This window comes from Crotalus tigris, unplaced genomic scaffold (assembly GCF_016545835.1).
Source record: "Crotalus tigris isolate CLP2741 ecotype Arizona unplaced genomic scaffold, ASM1654583v1 scf7180000024302.2721777, whole genome shotgun sequence".
Lineage (NCBI taxonomy): Eukaryota > Metazoa > Chordata > Lepidosauria > Squamata > Viperidae > Crotalus > Crotalus tigris.
Window position 1 is genome coordinate 883,321 of NW_024100474.1, and position 24,512 is coordinate 907,832.

General features: G+C 40.3%; 1 long non-coding RNA gene across 1 annotated transcript; it reads left to right on the plus strand.

Annotated features, from left to right (window-relative positions):
* The first annotated feature begins 2,279 nt into the window (after nt 1–2,279).
* LOC120299561 lies at nt 2,280–9,985 on the plus strand. Its single transcript, XR_005554439.1, has 3 exons — nt 2,280–2,354; nt 3,448–3,565; nt 9,793–9,985. It is a non-coding gene; the product is annotated as an uncharacterized LOC120299561 (long non-coding RNA).
* Nucleotides 9,986–24,512: the final 14,527 nt, after the last annotated feature.

Below are 24,512 nucleotides of genomic sequence, written 5' to 3' on the forward strand. Positions count from 1 at the left end.
CCATTTCTCATGGCATCAATTCTTTGGAATTTAATTGCTCAGCCCAACTTCATAGGCAGGATGCATTTGAGTTTGGAATGGAATGGGGTGGGATGGGGTAGAGCAGAGCAAAGCAGAGCAGAGTAGAACCTTGGAGGTCTTCTAGTCCAGCCCTCTGCTCAAGCTATACCATTTTAGACAAATGGTTTCCAGTCTCTTCTTAGAAACCTCCAGTAATGGAGCACCCACAAGTCATTCCACTGATTCATTGTTCTCACCATCGGTAATTTCTCCTTAGTACAGAGTTGCTTCTCTCCTTGATCAATTGATATCAGATGCTTCTTGTTCTGCCTTCAGGTGCTTCAGGTGAAGAATAGATTGATCCCATCTTCTTTGTGGCAGCTCCTCAAATATTGGATTACTACTATCATATCACCGCTCATTCTTCTTGTCATTAAACTAGAGGTATCAAATTCCTTCAACCATTCTTCATATGTTTTAGCCTTCAGTATGGTATTGCAGGCAAGGAGGAAAATATATCTTGAAAGATTCTCCCCTCTTCTCTAGAAGTTCTCGTTCAGTTGAATAAGAGTCCTTGGGCAGGTATGGAATTCTTACACCTACTAGAATATGTCTGTTGCATACACACTTCCTTCAACTGGCAGTATACAACTATTGATATGCCAAGCAAATGTTGAGTGTATATATTTATTTGGGATCTAAAAAAAGATTGACTACAGGGGATAGAAGGGGAACTCATCAAATTTGCAGATGACACCAAGCTGGCAGGAATAGCCAACCCTCCAGAAGACAGGCTTAGGATACAGGAGGATCTGGACAGACTTGAACACTGGGCGCTATCTAACAACATGAAATTCAATGGTGAAAAAAGTAAGGTTCTACATTTAGGCAAGAAAAACCAAATGCACAGGTATAGTATAAGGGGTACTTTGCTCAATAGTAGTAACTGTGAGAGGGATCTTGGACTTCTAGTGGACAATCACTTAAATATGAGCATCTGTGTGCTGCAGATTAGCCAAAAAAGCCAACACAGTGCTAGGCTGCATTAACAGAGGGATAGAATCAAGATCGTGTGACAGTACAGCTTTATAATGTCTTGGTAAGACCATAGTTGGAATACTGCATCCAGCTTTGGTTGCCACAATATAAAAACAGTCATTTGTCTGGAATGGTATAGGGTCTCCTGCTTGAGCAGTGGCTTGGACTAGAAGACCTCCAAGGTCCCTTCCAACTCTGCAATTCTATTAAAAAGATGTTGAGACTCTTAAAAGACTGCAGAAAAGAGCAACCAAATTGATTAGGGGACTGGAGGCTAGAACATATGAAGAATGGTTGCAGGAACTGGGCATGGCTAGTCTAGTGAAGAGAAGGACCAGGGGAGACAGGAGAGCAGTCTTCCAGTATCTCAGGGGCTGCCACAAAGAAGAGGGAGTCAACTTATTTTTCAAAGTACCTGAAGGCAGGACAAGAAGCAATGGATGGAAACTAATTAAAGAGAGGAGCAACTTGGAACTAAGGAGAAACTTCCTGACAGTGAGGACAATTAACCAGTGGAACAGCTTTGCCTTCAGAAATTGTGGGTACTCCAACACTGGAGGTTTTTAAGAAGAAACTAGACAGTCACTTGTCTGAAATGGTATAGGTTCTCCTTCTGGACTAGAAGACCTCCAAGGTCCCTTCCAGCTCAATTCTATTCTATTCTAATCAAGGAGAGAAGCAATCTACAACCAAGGAAGAAGAAGTTCTTAACATTTGAAACAATCAGTGGAACAACCTGCCTCCAGAAGTTGTGGGTGCTCCAACACTGGAGGTTTTTAAGAAGAGATTGGATAATCATTTGCCTTATATGGTATAGGGTTTTCTGTTTTTGGGGGGAGATTTCTCTTCACATTTGTGGTTTATATCATTTTTTTAACTGGGGATTTTTGCATTTAATTTGTTATTTTAGTGTACAGATAGTCCTTGACTTATGACCAAGCATTGGATGAGAAGCAAAACATCTTCAAAGGGGAAAAAAAGAAGGCCAGTTGCCCCTTGAAAAAAGCACCTTTGGCATACAGCGGATTATCTGTTCAACCAAGACTCTTGCTTTCCCAAGGATTTTTGCATAAGCAAACCCACAGGGGCATTTCAACAGAAGTAAGATGCAACCATACCTTATGTAAGAACGGTAAAAGTAACTGCTAAAAATATTTGCAATATTTTACCAAAGTGGAGTGATGAAACATTAGAACTCTATATATAGAGAGCTGTGTCCTGTCCCAGCAGTAAGATTTGGTCCAGAACCAATCCCAACATGAAGGTATTTTATCTGCTCTTCGCATTCCTTATACTTGCATTCCTGCCTGAACCAGGTAAGAAACTAAATTACTGATAATTCAAAATGGATTGATAGCTCACTCCTTTCTAAACAAATATGATCAACTTTGAAAGCATGGTAGTCTAATGCATCTTTTCTAGGTCTACCATTCAACTGAGGGTCAGAATTTGCAAAAGCTTAAAAAAAGAACTTTTAGAATGAAAGCTAAACCTTTTAGCTAGAAATATATCAATCATGGATAATAAGATCACACTTGGAATTCTGCATCCAGTTTTGGTCACCACGATGTAAAAGAAAATGTTGAGGCTCTAGAAAGAGTGCAGAGAAGAGCAACAACAAAGATCAGGGGACTGAAGGCTAAAACATGCAAAGAACAGTTGCTGGAATTGGGTATGTCTAGTTTAATGAAAAGAAGGACAAGGGGGGACATGATAGCAGTCTTCCAGTATCTCAGGGGTTGCCCCAAGGAAGAGGGAGTCAAGCTATTTTCCAAGGCGCCTGAAGGCAGGACAAGAAGCAATGGGTGGAAACTGATCAAGAGAAGCAACCTAGAACTAAGGAGAAACTTCCTGACAGTTAGAACAATTAACCAGTGGAATAACCTGCCTCCAGAAACGGCGAATGCTCCAACACTGGAAGTTTTTAAGAAGAAACTGGACAGCCATTGGTCCGAAATGGTATAGGGTTTCCTGCCTGAGTGGGGGGGGGGTTGGACTAGATGACCTCCAAAGTACCTTCTAGCTCTGTTATTTGGTTATTCTGACACCTTTTAGTTTTGTTTATTCTTTTTGAGGTAATGACTATTGACTATTGACAATATGAGCTTATAAAGGTCTGAAAAATATGTCATTGATCTTTCTTTTGAATTAAGACTAGGGATCCAATAGTATATAGGGGATAAAGGAGGGACTGGAAAACCAATATAGGAGGCAGGCAGGCAGGCAGGCAGGCAGGCAGGCAGGAAGGAAGGAAGGAAGGAAGGAAGGAAGGAAGGAAGGAAGGAAGGAAGGAAGGAAGGAAGTCACAGGAATTCTGCAGTGGTAGTGGTGTCTTGGAATGTGAAATGTATGTAAATATCGAAGTAGCTTTACTCATCAATTACTTCTCTCCTCTTTTCCTTTTAATAGGGAATGCTTGTTCCGAGTGCCGGAAATGTAATGCACACTGCATGCGGCCTCCCTGTCCTATAAACCACAGGAACCTTGGACCAAAGGATTGTATCAACCAAGAAGTGTGCTGTTTTCGGTAAGAAAAAAGTTCCCTAAAAGAGAGGCCACAATTGTAGATTTGTCAAGCGTGGGAGAAATCAGGAGATCCAGGCAGTTTAAATGAGTATAAAGATTTAGAACACAATAGATTGGAACAGAACAGAACAGAGCTGGAAGGGACCTTGGAGGTCTTCTAGTCCAGCCCCTTGCTCAAGCAGCCGTTCTTCGTATGTTTTAGTCTCCAGGCCTTTAATCATCGTAGTTGCTCTTCTCTGAATTTTTTTCAGATTGTCAACATTTTTTTTTGTAGTATGGTGACCAAAATTGGTCGCAGTATTCCAGGTGTGGTCTCACTAGGCTTTTATAAAGCCGTACTAGTACTTTGCGTGATCTTGATTCTATGCCTCTGTTTAGACAACCCAGGATTGTATTAGCTTTTTGGGCTGCTGCTGCACATTGCTGGCTCATGTTTAAGGGATCGCCCACTAGGACTCCAAGGTCCCTCTCACAGTTGCTGTTTTTGAGCCAGGTCTCACCTAATCTGTACTTAAACCTTTGATTTTTCCCGCCTGTATAAAACTTTGCTTTTCTCCACGTTAAAGTTCATTTTGTTGGATAGGGCCCATTGTTCAAGTCTGTCAAGATCTTTTTGGATCCTGATTTTGTCTTCTGGGGTGTTGGCTACTCCTGCCAGCTTAGTGTCCTCTGCAAATTTGATGAGTTTCCCTTCAATTCTCTCATCTAAGTCATTGATGAAGATATTGAATATATTGAAGAGTACTTGGCCTAAGACAGAGCCTTGTGATACCCCACTACTTACTTCTCTCCATGTCGTTGTAGTACAATTGAGGACTACTCGTTGAGTATGGTTTGTCAGCAAGCTACAGATCCATCTGGTAGTGATGTTGTCTATCCCACCTTTTTCTAGCTTACTAAACAGTAGATTGTGGTCTACTTTGCCTTACTGAAATCTAAGTATACTATGTCCACAGCATTTCACTGGTTTAGTAATTGAGTCACTTTATCAAAGAATGAAATAAGATGGGTTTGGCATGATCTGTTTTTGACCAACCCATGCTGGCTACTAGTTATAACTTTGTTTGCTTCTAGTTCAGTGGTTCTCAACCTTTTTAATGCCACGACCCCCAACTGGTCGTAAGTCGAGGACTATTCAACCGGTCGTAAGGCGAGGACTTCTCAACTGGTGCAGCACCGTTTGCAGAATGGGACTTTTGGCGGGCTCAGCAGGGCAGAGACAGCCTGGACCATTCCTATTGGCTTTGGAAAGCCAATAGAATTAGACTCTATTCAAGAGAGTCTATTCTATTGGCTTTCAAAAGCCAATAGAATAAAAGGGAGTAGCACAACTAAGGAAAAGGGGAAAAAAATGGCGGACTGCATTGTTTAGCGACCCCCGTGAAATGGTCGTTCGACCCCAAATGGGCTCCCGACCCACAGGTTGAGAACCACTGGTCTAGTTGTTCACAAATCTGTTTTTTGATTATCTTTTCCAGGATCTTTCCAGGTATTGATCTTAGACTGATTGGTCTATAGTTTCCTGGGTCTTTTTTTTTCCTTTCTTGAAGCTGGGAACCACATCAGCCCTTTTCCAATCCTCAGGTACTTCCCTGGTGCTTGAGGATTTTTGAAAGATATGGTGCAATGGTTCTGAGATAACATCTGCCAGCTCCTTCAGAACTCTTGGATGTAATCTGTCGGGTGCCAGTGACTTTTATCTCATATTGGGCAAACAGAATTCTTATTTTCAACTAAGTAGAAACATCCTTGTTACATTTATCAATACTTTGTAGCCCATGTTGTTGTTGTTAATTGCGAAGTCGTGTCCGACCCATCACGACCCCATGGACAACGTTCCTCCAGGTCTTCCTGTCCTCTACCATCTTCTGGAGTCCATTTAACTTCACACCTACTGCTTCAGTGACTCCATCCAGCCATCTCATTCTCTGTCGTCCCCTTCTTCTCTTGCCCTCCATCTTTCCCAGCATTAGGCCCTTTTCCAGGGAGTCCTTCCTTCTCATTAGGTGGCCAAAGTATTTGAGTTTCAACTTCAGGATCTGGCCTTCGAAAGAGCAGTCGGGGTTGATCTCCTCTAGGACTGACCGGTTTGAACGCCTTGCAGTCCAAGGGACTCGCAGGAGTCTTCTCCAGCAAGGATAGGATAGAATAGGCTAAACAGAGATGGACCTTGGAATCTTCTCCAGCACCAGAGTTCAAAGGCCTCCATTCTTTGGCGCTCCGCCTTTCTTATGGTCCAACTTTCACAGCCATACATTGCAACTGGGAAAACCATGGCCTGGACTATATGCACTTTTTGTAGCCCATACGTATCTTAATTGCATTTGCACTTAATGTCCTTATATGAACAATGTCCTATTGTTGCTTCCCCCCAAACTTTAATTTCCCATCAATATTCAAGAAAACACTACTATTTATGACTTCCAAGTACTTTATGTTTAGGTGACCAAAAGTTCTCCTTATATCAACTTCTCCCTTTTTCCCTTTTCATACCAAAGTTTAATAGTGTAGTTCAGGGGTACACAATCTTGGCTCTTTTATGACTCATGGACTTCAACTCCCAGAATTCCTGAGTCAGCATAGCTGACTCGGGAATTCTGGGAGTTGAAGTCCATGAGTCATAAAAGAGCCAAGGTTGCCTACCCCTGGTCTAGTTACACATCTTACCTATTTAATTATAATGTTACTCTATTTTCTAAAAGTTATCTATTTTCCACCATAATCGACCATCTAATTAGTAATATAATATCCCCTCTAATAAATCAAAGCCATTATTTTCTTCAGCCTTACTCTGGCTTTCTTCCTTTGCCAGCTAACCTTCCATGTCAGTGCCTTTGAATCACCAAATAGTTCTCCCTTTCTTTATTATATATGATTTGGAATAAGAAAGACCATTTATTTGAATTTTTTTGGGAAGAATGAGCCCATTGGTATTCATTAAATCGTCTCCCTATTACTCCAATTTCCCACAATTGTCCTGATAGGTTTATGTTCCATTCAATCTGTTCTTCTTCCTTTTCCTCAAATTTATTCTGATTTCTTAATTTGTAAAAAATCTTTTCCATTTTCAATGTTGTCACTCCCTTTTCTGATTTTTCAGTTGGCTGGGTCTGTTGGTCAATTGGGTCCCCTGTCTTAGTATTTAGTTGTTCCAATTTTCCTTTTGTTTTCTGCATTGTTAGTTCTTTGCTTGTAGTCAAGATCTGGATTTATATATTTAAACTAGCACCTAGTTCCTTTGTGCTTCTTATTTTGTCACAAGCTGAAAGGATGGTTTCATGTATTGATTTCAACATGGAAAGGATTTTTTCCTGATCTTCATCCACATTCTCTTGATAGTATGTTAAGTTGAAGACTTTAGAATCAAACGTTAAAAATATTTTTTTTGTCTTTTGTAGCTGGGTATGGGACATCTATTTCACATTTTATAGGTGGTCTTTATAGTAAAAATTGTTTATCAAGTTTTATAATCCAAGGTGTTCCATCATCTCATGTAATAACATATACTACTCATGCAGGGAGATAGGAAAGCAATTCCCCAAGTATAGCTCTGAAAATCAGTAAAAGTTTACATTCATAGTTCAAGTAGGTCAGATAAGCTGCCCAGAAATCCCTTATTTGCAACTGGATTTTTCAAAGGTGGTAACTGTCAAGGTCAAACAAATTTTGTCTGAAGTCTGGACTTCAAGCCAAGTCTCTTTTTGGCAATAACAAATTGTAATACCATAATTTGTCACAAGATGTCACCAATGCCGTTTTAAGCTTTTAAAGCAAAACTTATATGGTGGTTTTTCAAGTCTTATTTTTTAAAAACAAACAAACAAACAAAAGTCTCCAATAAGAAAAGGAACACTTTTAGTCCCCAAGTTTCAAAAGAATATACATGCAATTAGATTAAAATTAATCTTATAGTTGCTCTGTTTCCCCTGGGTAGTTAGTCTCTGCTTTTCTTAGAGGGTGGGGTAAAGGTTCCCTTCCCTCTCTCCTCACAGGGGGAAAATGCTTTGGGCAGCTTTTACAGGAAAGAAAACTTAGAATCTTAAAGAGAGGATCAGGTCTCACCCAGTTTCATCCACGTTGCTTGAAAGTTGCTTGGTGGTACTTTTGACTTCGGCTGTCAGCATCTTAGTGACTGGCCATATCATTCCTCTGCTGGTTTGGAGGGCTTCCCTGGATCAAATGGAAGGGATGCCACCCTCCCGCGATCAAACGAGGGTCCCCTCCTTGCTCGTCACCTCTACGGGGCGATTTTTGACCCTTTCCAGGGTCCCCCAGCAGAGCGAATTCAGACACGAAAGACAGAGCCCATCTTCCTACATCTGTGGCACCGCGATGCCAAGTCGGAAGTCCATTTAGCATGTTTTTTAAAGTTCTCTGGGATTTTTTGGTAGCTTAGCATTTTCTATATACTGCCTTATTTTCTCTTGAGTAATTTCTTTTATCTCATAGAGTGTTGCATAAAATTAAATAATTATTTTTTTATTATATCATTTTGACATTGTAAATCGCCTCTCAAATCTTGCAATTTATTTATCAGGGATTTTTTCTCTTTCTTTTTTCAATTTATAAGCTAACCATCTACCTGGCTTGTTAGCATTTTTGAAGAAGATTATTTTCTATCGCTTGTGTTTGCATTATATTGAATTCCAGTATGACATGGTCACTTTCACCCAAGGTTCTGGCAACTTCAACTCCCTCTATCACTTCTTATTTATTAGTAAGAATTAGGTCCAGTATAGCTTTACTTCTAGTTCCCTCCTCTACCTTTTGGATGATAAAGTCGTTAGCTAGATTAGTTAAGAATCTGTTTGATCTCTCACTCTCTGTGAAGTTGGTCTCCCAGTTGATATCTGGATAGTTGAAGTCTCCCATTACTACTGTGGTATGCTTCCTACATATGTTTGTTAACTGGTTGGAAAGAGTTCATTTATTTCTTCTGATTGGTTGGGTGGCCTGTAATATACTCGTATGGCAATGTCACTTTTTTCCCTTTTATATTGACTCTCTACAAGAATCTGACCAACTAACAGTCAAGGGAAATAAGCGGGAAATAAGAAAGGCATTCAAGGTGGGCTAGACTTAGATCTCCTGCACACAGGGACTGGAGACTTATGACATGTTGACCACTCCCTTGAGCTCAGCCTGGTCATCTCCTACAAGACAGTTAGAGCAATTAACCAGTGGAACAACTTGCCTTCAGAAGTTGTGAATGCTCCAACACTGGAAGTTTTAAAGAAGAGATTAGACAACCATTTGCCTGAAATGGTAAAGGGTTTCCTGCTTGAGCAGAGGGTTGGACTAGAAGACCTCTAAGGCAAACATTTCAAACACAAGGCCCGGGGGCTGGATGCGACCCACGAAGTGGTTTCATGTGGCCCACGAAGCCATCCTGGAAACAGTGAGGGAACGGATCCCACTGCCTTGGCCCTGGCCCTGGCCCAGGCCGGCTGGCCGGGAGCCAATGTACAATTTTGTGGTGGCCATCTATGCTGAAACACATTCAGTCTCCCTCTGACATTGCCCTGGTACCCATCATGAACAACCTGGCTAAGGAGAGCAAGCACAGCAGCAGCAGCCTTGAGGAGGAGGCAAGTGCAGCTGGGCACCCCCTTGGGGAAGTGCCACGAGTGCTCGAGGGCCAGGCTGGGCATTTGATCTTTGCTGCCCAGGGCTCCGGGCAGCCCACACCACCATCCAGCCATCCCCCCCACATGGCCTGAGAAGAACAATGAGGCTCCTCCAGTGGACCATGGCTTGGCACTTGCCCTGGTCCCACCCCGTTCTGCCACAGACCTCAGATCTGTCCCACTCCTGCCCAGGCCCCCACAGGCACCCTTGACGGGAACAATGAAGAGCTGGCCATGCCGACCCAGTAGGCCACACCCACTCCCTCCACACCCACCCAGTAGGCTGCACCCACTCTGGCCATACCTACCCGCCCCCCCCCCCAGGGCAACTGCAATGCTGATGCAGCCATCAATGAAACTGAGTTTGACACCCCTATTTTAAGGTCCCTTCCAACTCTTTGATTCTATTCTATTAAGAATGGGATATTCTGCCTGATATTGTTTGTATTTACAAAGCATTGCAAGACATAGACATGAACATGAAGTGGGTTTCCAGGAAAACTCTGAATGGAAAGGAGGGGAGAATAAGTTTTGGGTTTCAGGAGGCAGAAGAAACATTTAACTCACTTTGATCAACGTATTGTTTTATCTAATCTCTTAGATACCACTCAGAAGAATAATGCCATCTTCTTCATCTACTGCCTGGGATGTCTTCAAGATCCGGCCAATGACCTGACATCACTGCTGGCTATCGCTTTACCTTTCTTTATATAAATCCAAATTGCTGTCTATCAGACTCTAAAACATTTATGCCTTGAAGTAAAATGTGGCAACTCTTCCTTGAAATACAGCTAAGTGAGCATTGCAGTTGTTGTGTGTTGGTTTTTAACAGGGGCTTGGGACAGTATATTCATGGCACTATATTACACTCTCTCTCTCTCTCTCTGTATGTGTGTGTGTGTGTATGTGCGCATGCACAGATGGGTGTTCACACAATCAATCTGAATAGAGTTAGAAGGGACCTTGGAGGTCATCCAGTGCAACCCCCTGCTCAATCAGGAGACCCTATGCTAGGGGTAGTCAACCTTTTTATACCTACCGCCCACTTTTGTATCTCTGTTAGTAGTAAAATTTTCCAACCGCCCACCGGTTCCACAGTAATGGTGATTTATAAAGCAGGGAAGTAACTTTACTTTATAAAATTTATGAAGCAGAGTTATAGCAAGTCAAAGCATATAATAATAATTATTTACCAAATACTTTATGTCGGACTTTTGCTAAGTTTGGCAGAACAAATCTTTATAAAACAACTTACTGTAGTTAAATCTATCTTTTTATTTATACTTTGCATACATAGAAGCACGAAGTCTGATGGAATTACATTTCATTAATTAAATTATTAATGTGATCCCTGAGGCTGATGCTGCGAAACTAAATACTGGATATCTGGCTCAATTTTTGTAAGGAACAAACAAAGGGTCTTCTCTTTCGGAAATATTCAGGCGGTTTCTTTCTTTGGTCATAATATGATTAACAGCACTAAAGCCTGATTCCACAAGATATGGCCTATACCAGTGGTTCTCAACCTGTGGGTCGGGACCCCATTTGGGGTCGAACGGCCATTTCACGGGGGTCGCCAAACAACGCAGTCCGCCATTTTTTTCCCCCTTTTCCTTAGCTGTGCTCCTCCCTTTTATTCTATTGGCTTTTGAAAGCCAATAGAATAGACTCTCTTGAATAGAGTCTAATTCTATTGGCTATCAAAAGCCAATAGGAATTGTCCAGGCTGTCTCTGCCCTGCTGAGCCCGCCAAAAGTCCCATTCTGCAAACGGTGCTGCACCAGTTGAGTAGTCCTCGACTTACGACCGGTTGAGTAGTCCTCGACTTACGACCGGTTGGGGGGTCGCAGCATTAAAAAGGTTGAGAACCACTGGCCTATACCATATCAAGCACATGGTTGTCTAGTCTCTTCTTAAAAACCTCCAGTGATGGAGCACCCACAGCTTCTGGAGGCAGATAGTTCCACTGGTTAATTGTCCTCACTATTAGGAAGTTTCTCCTTAATTCTAGGTTGCTTCTCTCCTTGATCAGTTTCCATCCATTGTTTCTTCTCTTGCCTTCAGGTGCTCTGAAGAATAAGTTGACCCCCCCCCTCTTTGCGGCAGCCCCTCAAATATCTGCTTGTTTACATTTCAGTGTGAAAGATTGAAATGTAATATTAATCACATTTATTTTTATTAATTTATTATTTATTAATAAACAGAAGATGTATGAATCACAGATCAATTAAAAAGCCATTTAAAATGCAAATAGAAACACGAAAACAAATATAAATGTATTTGTATTTTAAATGGTTTTTCTAACATTTGTGTTTGTATTATTTGTATTTGTACTTTAAATGGCTTTTTAATTGATCTGTGATTAATAAATCTCCCATTTATTAATAAATAAATAACAAATGAATAAAAATAAATCTGATTAATAAAACTTACATTATTGTTTTATTACCAAGATAAGCCATCAATCCATTGTTTACACCCATCCAGAAAAGCAAGCCTGCATCAATAAACATATAATGTTCAGAGCATAGGAATGTATAGTTCCACTCGATGGTTCAGGGGTTGGACTTCACCCAAAATACACAACATAAAATGGATCTTGAGGCACTGGAAAGAGTGCCTCGGGGAACCAATCATGCATCCAAATCTGAGGGATCACCTCCTCAAAGAGCAAATGGCAGCTCTTCTCTTCTCTTCTCTTCTCTTCTCTTCTCTTCTCTTCTCTTCTCTTCTCTTCTCTTCTCTTCTCTTCTCTTCTCTTCTCTTCTATTCTCTTCTATTCTATTCTATTCTATTCTCCATTCCATATTCTATTCTATTCTATTCTATTCTATTCTGTTCTATTCTATTCTATTCTATTCTATTCTATTCTATTCTATTCTATTCTATTCTATTCTATTCTATTCTGTATTTTATTCATTCCATTCCATTCCATTCCATTCCATTCCATTCCATTCCATTCCATTCCATTCTGTATTTTATTCGTTCCATTCCGTTCCATTCCATTCCGTTCCATTCCATTCCATTCTATTCTATTCTGTATTTTATTCCATTCCATTCCATTCCACTCCACTCCACTCCACTCCGTTCCGTTCCGTTCCGTTCCATTCCATTCCATTCCATTCCATTCCATTCCATTCCATTCCATTCCATTCCATTCCATTCTATTCTATTCTATTCTATTCTATTCTATTCTATTCCATTCCATTCCATTCTATTACCCATGTACTGGATAAAAAGTCCCAGCAATTACCTGTCGTAACTGGACATTGGCAATCCTCTTTCCGTACCTCATTATGGCTGACTGGGTTCCTGATCCATGCATTTCATGTAAGGCATATGCCATAGTATAAATGGCATTGTAGACATTATAATTTTTAACCTGTCATGCTCATTCCAAATATGTAATATGGGAGATTCTATAAATTCTCCTTTCCTGTACATTATTTTCCCCTCTTTTGAGGGATCTCTCCTGGTTTCTGGATCTTGCAACAAATAAGCATCTCCCATCATAGAGGGAGAAAGACTTCTCCTTGAGGGTTCAAGGGGTCTAAAGACAGGAGGAATTGCCTGAATTTTGGGGCATCATGGCTATAATCCCTGAAATGCAAGCACCATGGACAACTTTATGTACTGTATTTTCCTAGAATTTGCCCCAGGCAATCTCATCAGAGCTTTGGCAGAAAATAAACAGGCTGTGCCATGTGGATGGCCTTGCATGGGCATTTAATGTCAAGTATGCTTTGGCTTACATGCTTTGAGTTGCCACCAAAGAGAAAATGGAAGGCAATTAAATGTCACTGATTTCAAGAAATGGCTTCTTTGCAAGATAAGCTAAGGTGACATATCCAGTCGGCATTGGGAGAATTCAGAACTTTATTTCTTTTCTCCTTTTGTGGGAGGAAATCTACAGGGGGTACAGTAAGAATTACTGTTCTTCCAATAATTGCAAGGAAGAGTAACATCCTATCCCCTTAGCAATACTTCACTTCATACACGAAAAGGAGGAAAACATATTTGTGTCTCTTGTTGTCAAGGTTGAATTGCTAAGATGCTTGCTAACCTCTGTAGCTGCTCAATGTGCCATAGAAACGGGGGGGGGAGGGGGGAGGGGGAAAGAAATGGGAGTTTCAGGAAGCCATCCATGGACTAAGACAGCGGTTCTCAACCTGTGGGTCGGGACCCCATTTGGGGTCAAATGACCATTTCATGGGGGTTGCCAAACAACGCAGTCGCCATTTCCCCCCCTTTTCCTTAGTTGTGCTACTCCCTTTTATTCTATTGGCTTTTGAAAGCCAATAGAATAGACTCTCTTGAATAGAGTCTCATTCTATTGGCTTTCAAAAGCCAATAGGAATTGTCCAGGCTGTCTCTGCCCTGCTGAGCCTGCCAAAAGTCCCATTCTGCAAACGGTGCTGCACCAGTTGAGTAGTCCTCGACTTACGACCGGTTGAGTAGTCCTCGACTTACGACCGGGTGGGGGGTCGCAGCATTAAAAAGGTTGAGAACCACTGGCCTATACCATATCAAGCACATGGTTGTCCAGTCTCTTCTTAAAAACCTCCAGTGATGGAGCACCCACAGCTTCTGGAGGCAAGCGGTTCCATTGGTTAATTGTCCTCTCTGTTAGGAAGTTTCTCCTTAATTCCAGGTTGCTTCTCTCCTTGATCAGTTTCCATTCATTGTTTCTTCTCTTGCCTTCAGGTGCTCTGAAGAATAAGTTGACCCCCTCCTCTTCTTTGTGGCAGCCCCTGAAATATCTGCTTGTTTACATTTCAGTGTGAAAGATTGAAATGTAATATTAATCACGTTTATTTTTATTAATTTATTATGTATTAATAAACAGAAGATGTATGAATCACAGATTAATTAAAAAGCCATTTAAAATGCAAATAGAAACACGAAAACAAATATAAGTGTATTTGTATTTTAAATGGTTTTTTTAACATTTGTGTTTGTATTATTTGTATTTGTATTTTAAATGGCTTTTTAATTGATTGTGATTAATAAGTCTCCCATTTATTAATAAATAAAGAACAAATGAATAAAAATAAATCTGATTAATAAAACTTAAATTATTGTTTTATTACCAAGATAAGCCATCAATCCATTGTTTACACCCATCCAGAAAACCAAGCCTGCATCAATAAACATATAATGTTCAGAGCATAGGAATGTATAGTTCCACTCGATAGTTCAGGGCTTGGACTTCGCCCAAAATACACAACATAAAATGGATCTTGAGGCACTGGAAAGAGTGCCTCGGGGAACCAATCATGCATCCAAATCTGAGGGATCTCCTGTACTCCTCAAAGAGCAAATGGCAGCTCTTCTGTTATTCTATTCTATTCTATTCTATTCTATTCTATTCTATTCTATTCTATTCTATTCTATTCTATTCTATTCTATTCTATTCTATTCTATTCTATTCTACTCTACTCTACTCTATTCCATTTCTGCTCTATTCTATTCTATTCCATTCCATTCCATTTTATTCCATTCCATTCCATTCCATTCTATTCTATTCTATTCTATTCTATTCTATTCTATTCTATTCTATTCTGTGATGTGGAGGCTATTGTACACCTTGGCACTAATGATCTGTCCCAAAAAGATGTACTCTCTGTGCAGAATGATTTCCAGAGCTTGGGGAAGGAACTTAGCAGAATAGGCTGTAGGCTTACTTTCTCAGAGGTTTTACCATTGTATAAGGAGCAAAACGGAAAAGGCCAGCGCATAGCACAATTCAATATGTGGCTAAAGGAATGGTGTAAAGGGGAAGGCTTTGGATATATTAGTCACGATGTCAGTAGCTGGTCCAATCAAAAGATGTACAAAAGAGATGGTTTGCATCCATCAAAAAAGGGACTGAGTTACTCGGCTATAAATTCACAGATTTTCTGGAGGGAAATTTAAACTAAACAGCGGGGACAGGGAGTTAATTGATACGGAACAACCCTGTCCCCGGCACTTTAAAAACTATAGGGCTATCAGTGCATGTAGCATAGATGTGTGTGTGGACAAGAATACCAACCTTGCTACCAATCAAAATGAAGCCTCTAATAGCGAGTGCCATATAAAGTGCACTAACCAAATAGGTGGTAAGACAATAGGGGAACTCAGGCACCACACATGTTATGTAGAAAGGAAACACAGGGCCACCCACAAAGGACTCAAATGTTTATACACCAATGCACAAAGTATGAACAGCAAACAGGGTGAACTAGAAATTCAGGTTAATGAGGGCAGATACGATATTGTTGCCATTAAGGAAACATGGTGGGATGAAACTCACACATGGAACACACAGCTAGAGGGATTTAAATTATTTAAAAGAAACAGACCAAATAAAAGAGGAGGTGGAGTTGCTCTATATATAAGAAATAACTACATCTTCACAGAAATAGAGTACAACAATGATAAAAACTGTCTTGAATGCATTTGGGTCAATATAAAAGGGGGGGGGAATGACATTGCCATAGGTGTATACTACAGACCACCCAACCAAACAGAGGAAATAGATGAACTTTTTGCTAGTCAGCTAACTAAGGTATGTAGGACGCACATCACAATAGTAATGGGGGACTTTAACTACCCTGACATCAACTGGGAGACAAACTCTGCACCAAGTGGAAAATCAAACAGGTTCCTGGCAAACCTAGCAGACAACTCTGTCTCCCAAAAGTAGAGAAGGGAACTAGGGGATTAGCCATTTTGGATCTAATTCTCACTAACAGAGATGAAATGATAGACGGTGTTGAAGCCATAGGAACCCTGGGAAGAAGTGATCATGCAATATTAGAATTCAACATTATAGAAGCACGACCAATAGAACACAGTCAAACTAGAGTCTTGGACTTCAAGAGAGCTAATTTCAATAAACTTAGAGAGGGCTTGGGAAGGATTCCATGGATGAGAATCCTCAAGGGGAAAACAACTCAAGAAGCTTGGGAAATTTTGAAAAATGAGATAATACAAGCACAGTCTAGCACAATACCAACAAAGAGGAAAAATAACAGCTCTCAAAAGAAACCAGCATGGCTGCATAAAGAACTCTCTGACCAATTGAAAGATAAAAAGGACAAGTATAGAAAGTGGAAAGAGGGGAACATAACTAAGTCAGAATATCAGCAAATAGCCCGAGCCTGCAAAGATGAAGTGAAGAAAGCCACGGCTCAAAATGAACTAAGGCTTGCGACCAAAGTCAAAAATAACAAAAAAAGCTTCTTTCAACATGTAAAAAACAAGAAAAAAGTGAAGGAAACGATTGGTCCATTAGTGGGTGGAAGTGGCAAGAAGGTGACAAGCAACAGGGAGAAAGCAGAACTATTTAATTCGTTTTTTGCATCTGTCTTCACACAAAAGGAAAAAACAGACCAACCTATCAAAAATTCAGTGCCATAAAAAAACAAACCGAAAACAAGTTAAGATAGGCAAAGAAAATGGTTTAGGGAGCACCGTCCAGGCCTAGAGAGTTCAAATCGCCAGGACCAGATGGATTACCCCCAGAGTTCTCAACGGAACTGGCAGAGTGATATCGGAGCCAATTAACTATATTTTTCAAAGATCCTGGAAACACAGGGGAAAAATACCAGAGGACATGGAAAAGACTGATGTAGTTCCCATCCTCAAAAAAGAAAAAAAAAAAATGGATCCAGGAAATTACAGACCTATCAGCCTGACCTCATATACCTGGGGAAGATCCTGGAAAGATAATCAAACAACGAATCAAAACGAAAAACTGAGGCAAACAAAGTCATTACTAAAAAAGCCAACATCTGATTTGTCAAAAATAGATCCTGCCAGACAAATATTATTGATCTTGACCAAAGTGACAATTAGTAGGATCGAAGAGTGCTGGACATAATTACTTGGACTTCAGTAAGGTATTTGATAAAGTAGATCACAACCTACTACTTGACAAGATAGAAAAATGTGGGGTAGACAGAACCACCACCAGATGGATCCGTAGCTGGCTGACCGGCCGTACTCAGCGAGTGGTCCTCAATGGAACTGCATCTAATGGAGGGAAGTGTGTAGTGGGGTGCCCCAGGGCTCTGTTCTGGGCCCAGTACTCTTCAACATCTTCATCAACGATTTGGATGAAGGGATAGATGGGGAACTCATCAAATTGGCAGACGACACCAAGCTGGCAGGAATAGCCAACACTCCAGAAGACAGGCTTCAGATACAGAAGGATCTGGACAGACTTGAACACTGGGCACTAACTAACAAAATGAAATTCAATGGTGAAAAAAGCAAGGTTCTACATTTAGGCAAGAAAAACCAAATGCACAATAACAGCATAGGTGGCACCATGCTCAATAGTAGTAACTGTGAGAGGGACCTCGGAGTCCTAGTAGACAATCACTAAAATATGAGCCAGCAGTGTGCTGCAGCTGCCAAAACAGCCAACACAGGCTAGGCTGCATTAACAGAGGGTTAATGCAGATTAATCAAGATCACGTGAAGTATTAATACCACTTTTCAATGCCTTGGTAAGGCCACACTTGGAATATTGCATCCAGTTTTGGTCATCACGATGTAAAAAAGATGTTGAGACTCTAGAAAGAGTACAGAGAAGAGCAACAAAGATGATTAGGGGACTGGAGGCTAAAACATATAAGGAACGGTTGCTAGAATTGGGTATGTATAGTTTAACGAAGAGAAGGACAAGGGGTGACATGATAGCAGTATTCCAATATCTCAGGGGCTGCCATAAAGAAGAGGGAAAAAGCTATTTCAAAGCGCCTGAAAGCAGGGACAAGAAGCAACGGGTGGAACACTAATCACGGAGAGAAGCAACCCTAGAAAATAAGGAGAAACTTCTGACAGTGAGAACAATTAATCAGCTGGAAACAGCTTGCGCCAGAAGCAGTAAATGACTCCAACACTGGAAGTTTTTAAGAAGAGGACTGGACAGCCATTTGTCCGAATGGTCTGTAGGGTTTTCCTGCCGCGAGAAGGGGGCTGTGACTAGATGACCTCCAAGGTCACTTCCAACCTTTATATTATTATATTATTATTATATTATTTATTATTATTATTATATTTATTATTATTCCGATCATCACAGTCAGCCAGATGTTCAAACTGGATTTGGCATTTCTGTCTACCTATCGAGTCCTTCTCAAGGACCTGGGAGAGGCAGATGTGGATGTTTTGATGGTATTACAGATATCATCGCAGGATGGAAGCAGTTCCTAGTAAGGCCGCCTTTTGCAATTGACTAATGGCGAATTTGTCAATGCCAATGGTGTTCAAGTGGTGCTCCAGTTGTTTTGGGATTGCACCCAAAGAGCCTATTACTATTGGTACTACCCTTGCGTGCTTTTGCCACAGTCTTTCTATTTCTATTTGTAGGTCTTTGTATTTTGTTATCTTCTCCAGTTCTTTCTTGTCTATTCTGCTGTCTCCAGGCACTGCCACGTCCACTATCCAGACTTTTTTGTCTTTCTTATCGACAATTGTTAAGTCTGGGGTGTTATGTTGCAGGTGCTTGTCTGTTTGAATTCTGAAGTCCCAAGCAGTTTAATTTTATCATTTTTCTATGAGTTTTCTCATTTTATGGATACCACCCAGTTTTTTGCTTACAGGCAAATGATATTTTTTGCAGATCTTCCAATGCACCATTGTTGATACTTGTCATTGCCCCGTGCTTGTAATCAGTCTGTGCATCTTCTTGCAACAGCTTACCAAGTGGTCCCTGTTTATTCAGCTTCTTTGCCATAAGGCTGGCACTTACTGTCTGTTGCTGTCTTCTCAATTTGACTTTGTATGCATTTGTCCTTAAGGCTTGGTCTTGTGCAGCCAGAATTAGTCCCTCGGTCTCTTTCTTCAATTTTCCTGCTCTTAGCCATTGCCAGGTTTTATTATTATCTGCTTTCCCAGCTATTTTTTTCAGGTATTGGCCATGTAGTGCTTTGTCTTCCCATGCCTCTATTCTGTTCTTCATTTGGTCTTTCTTGTAGGCAGTTTGGTCTCTCCAGTAGTTAGTAAGCCTTCCTGATATACTAATTTCAGTGCATCTTCATCATTGTTCTTCAGATATTCTTCCAAAGCCATTTTTTCTTCTTCAACCATTGATGTACTTGTAGCATTCCACGCCCACCTATTTGCCTTGGTAGATAAAGTCTATCAATGTCACTTCGTGGATGAAGGGCATGATTCATTGTCATTATTTTTCTGGTCTGCCTATCCATTGCTTTTAGTTCTGCTTGAGTCCAGTCCACTATTCCAGCTGTGTACTTAATGACTGGTATTGCCCAGGTGTTGATTGCCCTTATGGTATTTCCTCCATTGAGTTTGGACTTTAAGATCTTCTTCACTCTCTTGATGTATTCACCTCTAATCTTTTTCTTGACTTCAGTGTGCTTGATGTTGTCAGTTTGAAGGATACCCAAGTATTTGTAGTACTCTTCCTCATCCAGACTTCTATGTTATTCGTGGGCATCTTGATTCTTCAGTTTCAATTTTTACTTGTTTGATAGTTAAGTGTGGCACATTTGTCCAAGCCAAACTCCATTACAATATCGATGAGCTTATATATACGGACGGGTGTGAGCAGCGATTTATTCAGATGCTGTTTTCCATCAGCTTCAGGTCATCCATGTAAAGGAAATGGGATAGTCTGGTAGATGTTTTTGATGTTTGATAGCCATGTCCTGAGTTATTCAGTATTGTTGACAGAGGAAACAGTGCAATAACAAATAGTAATGGTGATAATGAATCTCTTTGAAATATTCCTCTCTTGATATTAACCTCTCCCAGTCTCTCACCATTGATCTGCAACTGTGTCTTCCATTGTGCCATCGATCTTTGCACAAATTTTCTGATGTTTCTACTGACTCCTGTTATTTCTAGGCACTTTATTATCCAATCATGTGGCAGAGAGTCAAATGCCTTTTTGTAGTCAATCCATGCCACATTCAGGTTGGTCTTCCTTCTCTTGCAGTTTTCCAAGATCATTTTGTCTATTAGGAGTTGATCTTTTGTTCCTCTGCTATTGGGGCGGTTTCCTTTCTGCTCAGGTGGAAAGAGATTGTTTTCAACTAGATGCTGTTGCACTGCATCAGCTACTACACCAGTTAGTAATTTGAAAGTTGTTGGTAAGCAGGTAATTGGCCTTAGTTACCTGGTGTTGCCCCTTTTGCTGGATTTTTCATTATTAGGTAGGTTTTCCCAGTTGTTAGCCACTTTTCAATTTCTCCTCCTTGTAGTATATTGTTGAACTGCTTGGCAATGAGTGGGTGTATAACAGTTAGAAGTTTCAACCAAAATCCATGCAGTTCATCTTCATCTGGTGCTGGCCAATTTTTGATTTTCCTTGCTCTTTTTTCTACCATTTTTGTTGTTATTACTAGTTCTTTCATTTCAACTTCTGTTTTTTTTGCATCCACCTCTTTTAACCAAGCCGCATCCTTGTTGTATTTCTTTGGGTTATCCCATATCTGCTTCCAGAACTGCACTGTTTCTTCCTTGTCAGGTACTGACTGATTCCTTGCAGTTTCTCCATTGATGGATTGGTAGAAACGTTTCTGATTGGATTGAAATTGGAGGTTCTGCCTATAGTTTGCAATTCGAGCTTCATATCTACTGATTTTCCTGGCTATAGCTGTTATTTGTTGCTTTATTATTTCCAGTGCTTCCTTGATCTTCCTTGTTTCTAAGTGGTATTTCTTGATTAGTATTCTTTGGTCTTCTTGTTCTTCAGCTTCTTTTCTTTCATCTGTTCTAGCTTGCTTGCATGTGATCTTAACTTGCTGATCTTATTTTCTAGTCTAACCTTCCATTTTTCTGGTGCACTGTTTGTTTGTTTTTCTTCTTTGTTGATTTTGCATCCAGGTATTCAGTTATAACTGCAGCTGTGCTGTACATTAGTTGGTTTGTTTCTTGCAGTGAATTGGTGCTTATACTTGCTATTGCAGTATTTGCATCTTTTAGTGCTTGTGCTAGCTGTTTCTTTGAAACAAGCTTCAATGCAGGTAGCCTTATTCTGTTGTTTTTGTGCTGTTCTAGATGCTCAGTTATTCTTTGTTTCAATTCTTTTATTTCTTTAGTTAGAGGGTTTTGTTCTTCCTGAGGTAGAGGTGCCTGGTTTCCAAATGAGAACAGTTGTATATCTCTACTGGATTCTTTCACTGCCAACTCCCCCTGGTTTGCCTCTACATTCTGAATTACTTCTTGTAAGGCTTTGATTTCTTTGCCCTGGGTAAACCTTTGCAGTTCGTCCAATTCTGTTTCTGTAAATACTTTATTTCGTGTTATAAATCGGCGTTGATCTGCTAGTCTCTGTTCTGTTATTTCTGATTCTGGATGTTGTTCTTTCCAGAACTGGTGCATTCGTTTTAGATATCTTCGTCTTGTTGGACTTGATCTGTAGTAACAGATCATTATTTCTTTGTTTTCCATCACTGTGTATCTGCGACGGGTAAACACCTTTTCTTCCAGTAGTTCTGCAGCTGCTGGCCCTGGTTGCTCAGCCAACAGTCCTGAGTCCTGTAACCCATTTTTCACCAGATATCCAGGAACTCCAATATCTAGCGCGGACCTTGAAATAAAAGAATTGAAACAAAGAATAACTGAGCATCTAGAACAGCCCAAAAACAACAGAATAAGGCTGCCTGCATTGAAGCTTGTTTCAAAGAAACAGCTAGCACAAGCATTAAAAGATGCAAATACTGCAATAGCAAGTATAAGCACCAATTTGATATCTATGTAAGTGCTGTCATTTGATAGCACTAATTCAAGTATCATCAATATGCAGATGATACACAACTGTATATCTCAAGACAAGGTTGAAGAGGTTAAACTGCCAAGGCCCTGTTCTTGTGCCTGGAGGCTCTTGGGATCTGGATGGTAGGAACAGACTTAGGCTCAACACTAGGAAGAATGACTAGAAAGAATCCTGTTGTCAGTGAAAGTTCTCCTAGATTTTCAGCAATTGTTTGAAGAGCAACTGGAGGTGTGGACAGGAGGGCATTTGCACAAATACATTTGGTCTGGATTGGGAGGCCTTTCTCATGGTTACTCTTGGCTTAGCCATTGTTTGAATTATTGCAAGGTACTATACTGTTCTTGAAGACCAGTTAGAAGCTGCACATCATCCAAAATGCAGTGATATATGAGTAGTTTGGGACATACCTTAGTTTACCCATGTGATACTTCTACTTCATAAGCTGCAGTGGTTACATTTTCATTCCAGGTGTACTTCAAAGTGCTAGCATTCATCTATAAAACAATGTATAGCTGGGGATCTGAATAGCTATGGAAGTGCATTTCTCCAGTGGTTTTACGGCCAGTCAGTAAGATCCAGCAGGATTAGTACAGACCAGATCCCCACTGTGAAACGATACTGTTTTGTAGGATCCAAGAGACATGTATTTTTGTAAGTGCCCCTGTTCTTTGGAATAGCAGTCCTCCTTTAATCCTACAGCCCTTACGCTAATGACTTTTAGCTTTTCTGGCAGGAGCTGGGAGAGAGTGATTTATAACTTCCATGGAGACTTCTTTTTAAATGGTAATTTTGTTCCTTGACATGGTCCATCTCCATCTGTTTCATACATTGTTGTATTTCTGCTTTCAAGCCTTATTTTCTTGTTTATCCCTACAGTTGCTTTTTTTTTTTTTTTTTTTTTTTGAACTGGGTAAAATAGGACACCATTTCATATGTGGTGCTTTGTGCCAAGTGATCTTTTGCCATAAAGTTCACAGTGACATCTTTCTTATGCTTCACTATCAAGAGTTTTAAAGATTGTCTGGTTCCTTGCTGCTTTTCACTTATGACTCCATCCTCTCATCTCTAATATTGAAAAATCAATACTATTAATTCATGGCTACAAATGAAACAAGACTTCCTACTTTAGAAAAAAATATTTGGCAGATTTGTGTTGCATCCAGCAATAGAGGAACTGGTCTGAATGTTGTACCTACCTTGAAAAGGGAGTTGTGTGTTGTGTAGATATTGTATATTTCTTGGAGGATGTGTAAGTTGACCAGCGGGATATCCCCAGAGTATGATCAAACAAGCCCATATGGCTGTGCTGTGATGGTGCAATTAAACCTTAAACTCTTTCTTATCTTCTCATCACAATTTCCATAAAAAATAACCAAGTGGAGTTTTGATTGCATCATCATAGCCACCATCTTGACTTATTACCCATACATTGTGGGCACTGGTGTAGATCACAATTCTCTTTTTTGAGAGTTTAGCACCAGTGTCTCAAGTGTCCAGGACAGTGTTTCTCAACCTTAGCAACTTTAAGATGTATGGACTTTTAACTCCCAGAATTCCCCAGCCAGCATGTTGGATGAGGAATTCTGGGAATTGAAATCCACACATATTAAAGTTATTAAGGTTGAGAAACACTAGTCTAGAATCCAAATACCGTTTTATATTTTAGCTCCAGGTTGTAACTTGTTAGGATACCTACCGGTATCTATTGTTTCACTCTCAATATAGATAGTGTCAAGTTTCGAAACACTGTTTTGCTGGTGTGACAAATATTGCTTCTTGGCTTGCCAACGAACTTGGGGGGGAGGAGAGAAGTTTGGAACCTCACAACATCAGAACAGACTGGTTAATCAATAGTTCCATGCAAAGTACCCACAACTTAAGAGCACAACTGAGCCCCAAATTTATGTTGTAAGTGAGAAATATATTAAGTGACTTTTGCCCCATTTTATGATTTTTCTTGCTCTTGTTAAGTGAATAATTGAAGTTGCTAAGTTAGTAACACGGTTGTTAAGTGAACCTGGTTTCCCTATTGACTTTGCTTGTCAGAAGGTGGCAAAGGGTGATCACAGGACCCCCAGGACACCGTGAGTGTCATAAGTGTGAGTCAGTTGTCAAGCATCCAAATGTAAACCATGTGACCATGGGGATGCTCATGAGTGTGAAAAATGGTCATAAGTCACTTTTTTCAGTGCGGTTGTAACTTTGAACGGTCACTGAGTGAACTATTGTAAGTTGAGGACAACCTGTATTTACGTTTTTACATAAACTGATATTGCAGAAATCCCACCCATTGCCAAAGCTTTTCCAAAGAACCAAAGCTCTTCCTTTGTTAGGGGCCTACTGTAAAACAGAACTAATAATATAATACCACTGAATAGATGCAGAATGCTTGTTTCATACTTTTCAAAAAACCATCTGAACACCCACTGATCTGTGGGAATCAGGAGGCAAGAAGACTTCAAAACAAAAGGTGTACTTTGAGAGCCAATCTAAGTCTCAATATTCATGTAACAAGAAACCCGTCCTTTGGAAGAAAAAATATTTGGCATAAATAACTTTTGTGCATCTTATTGAGCATTATCTAA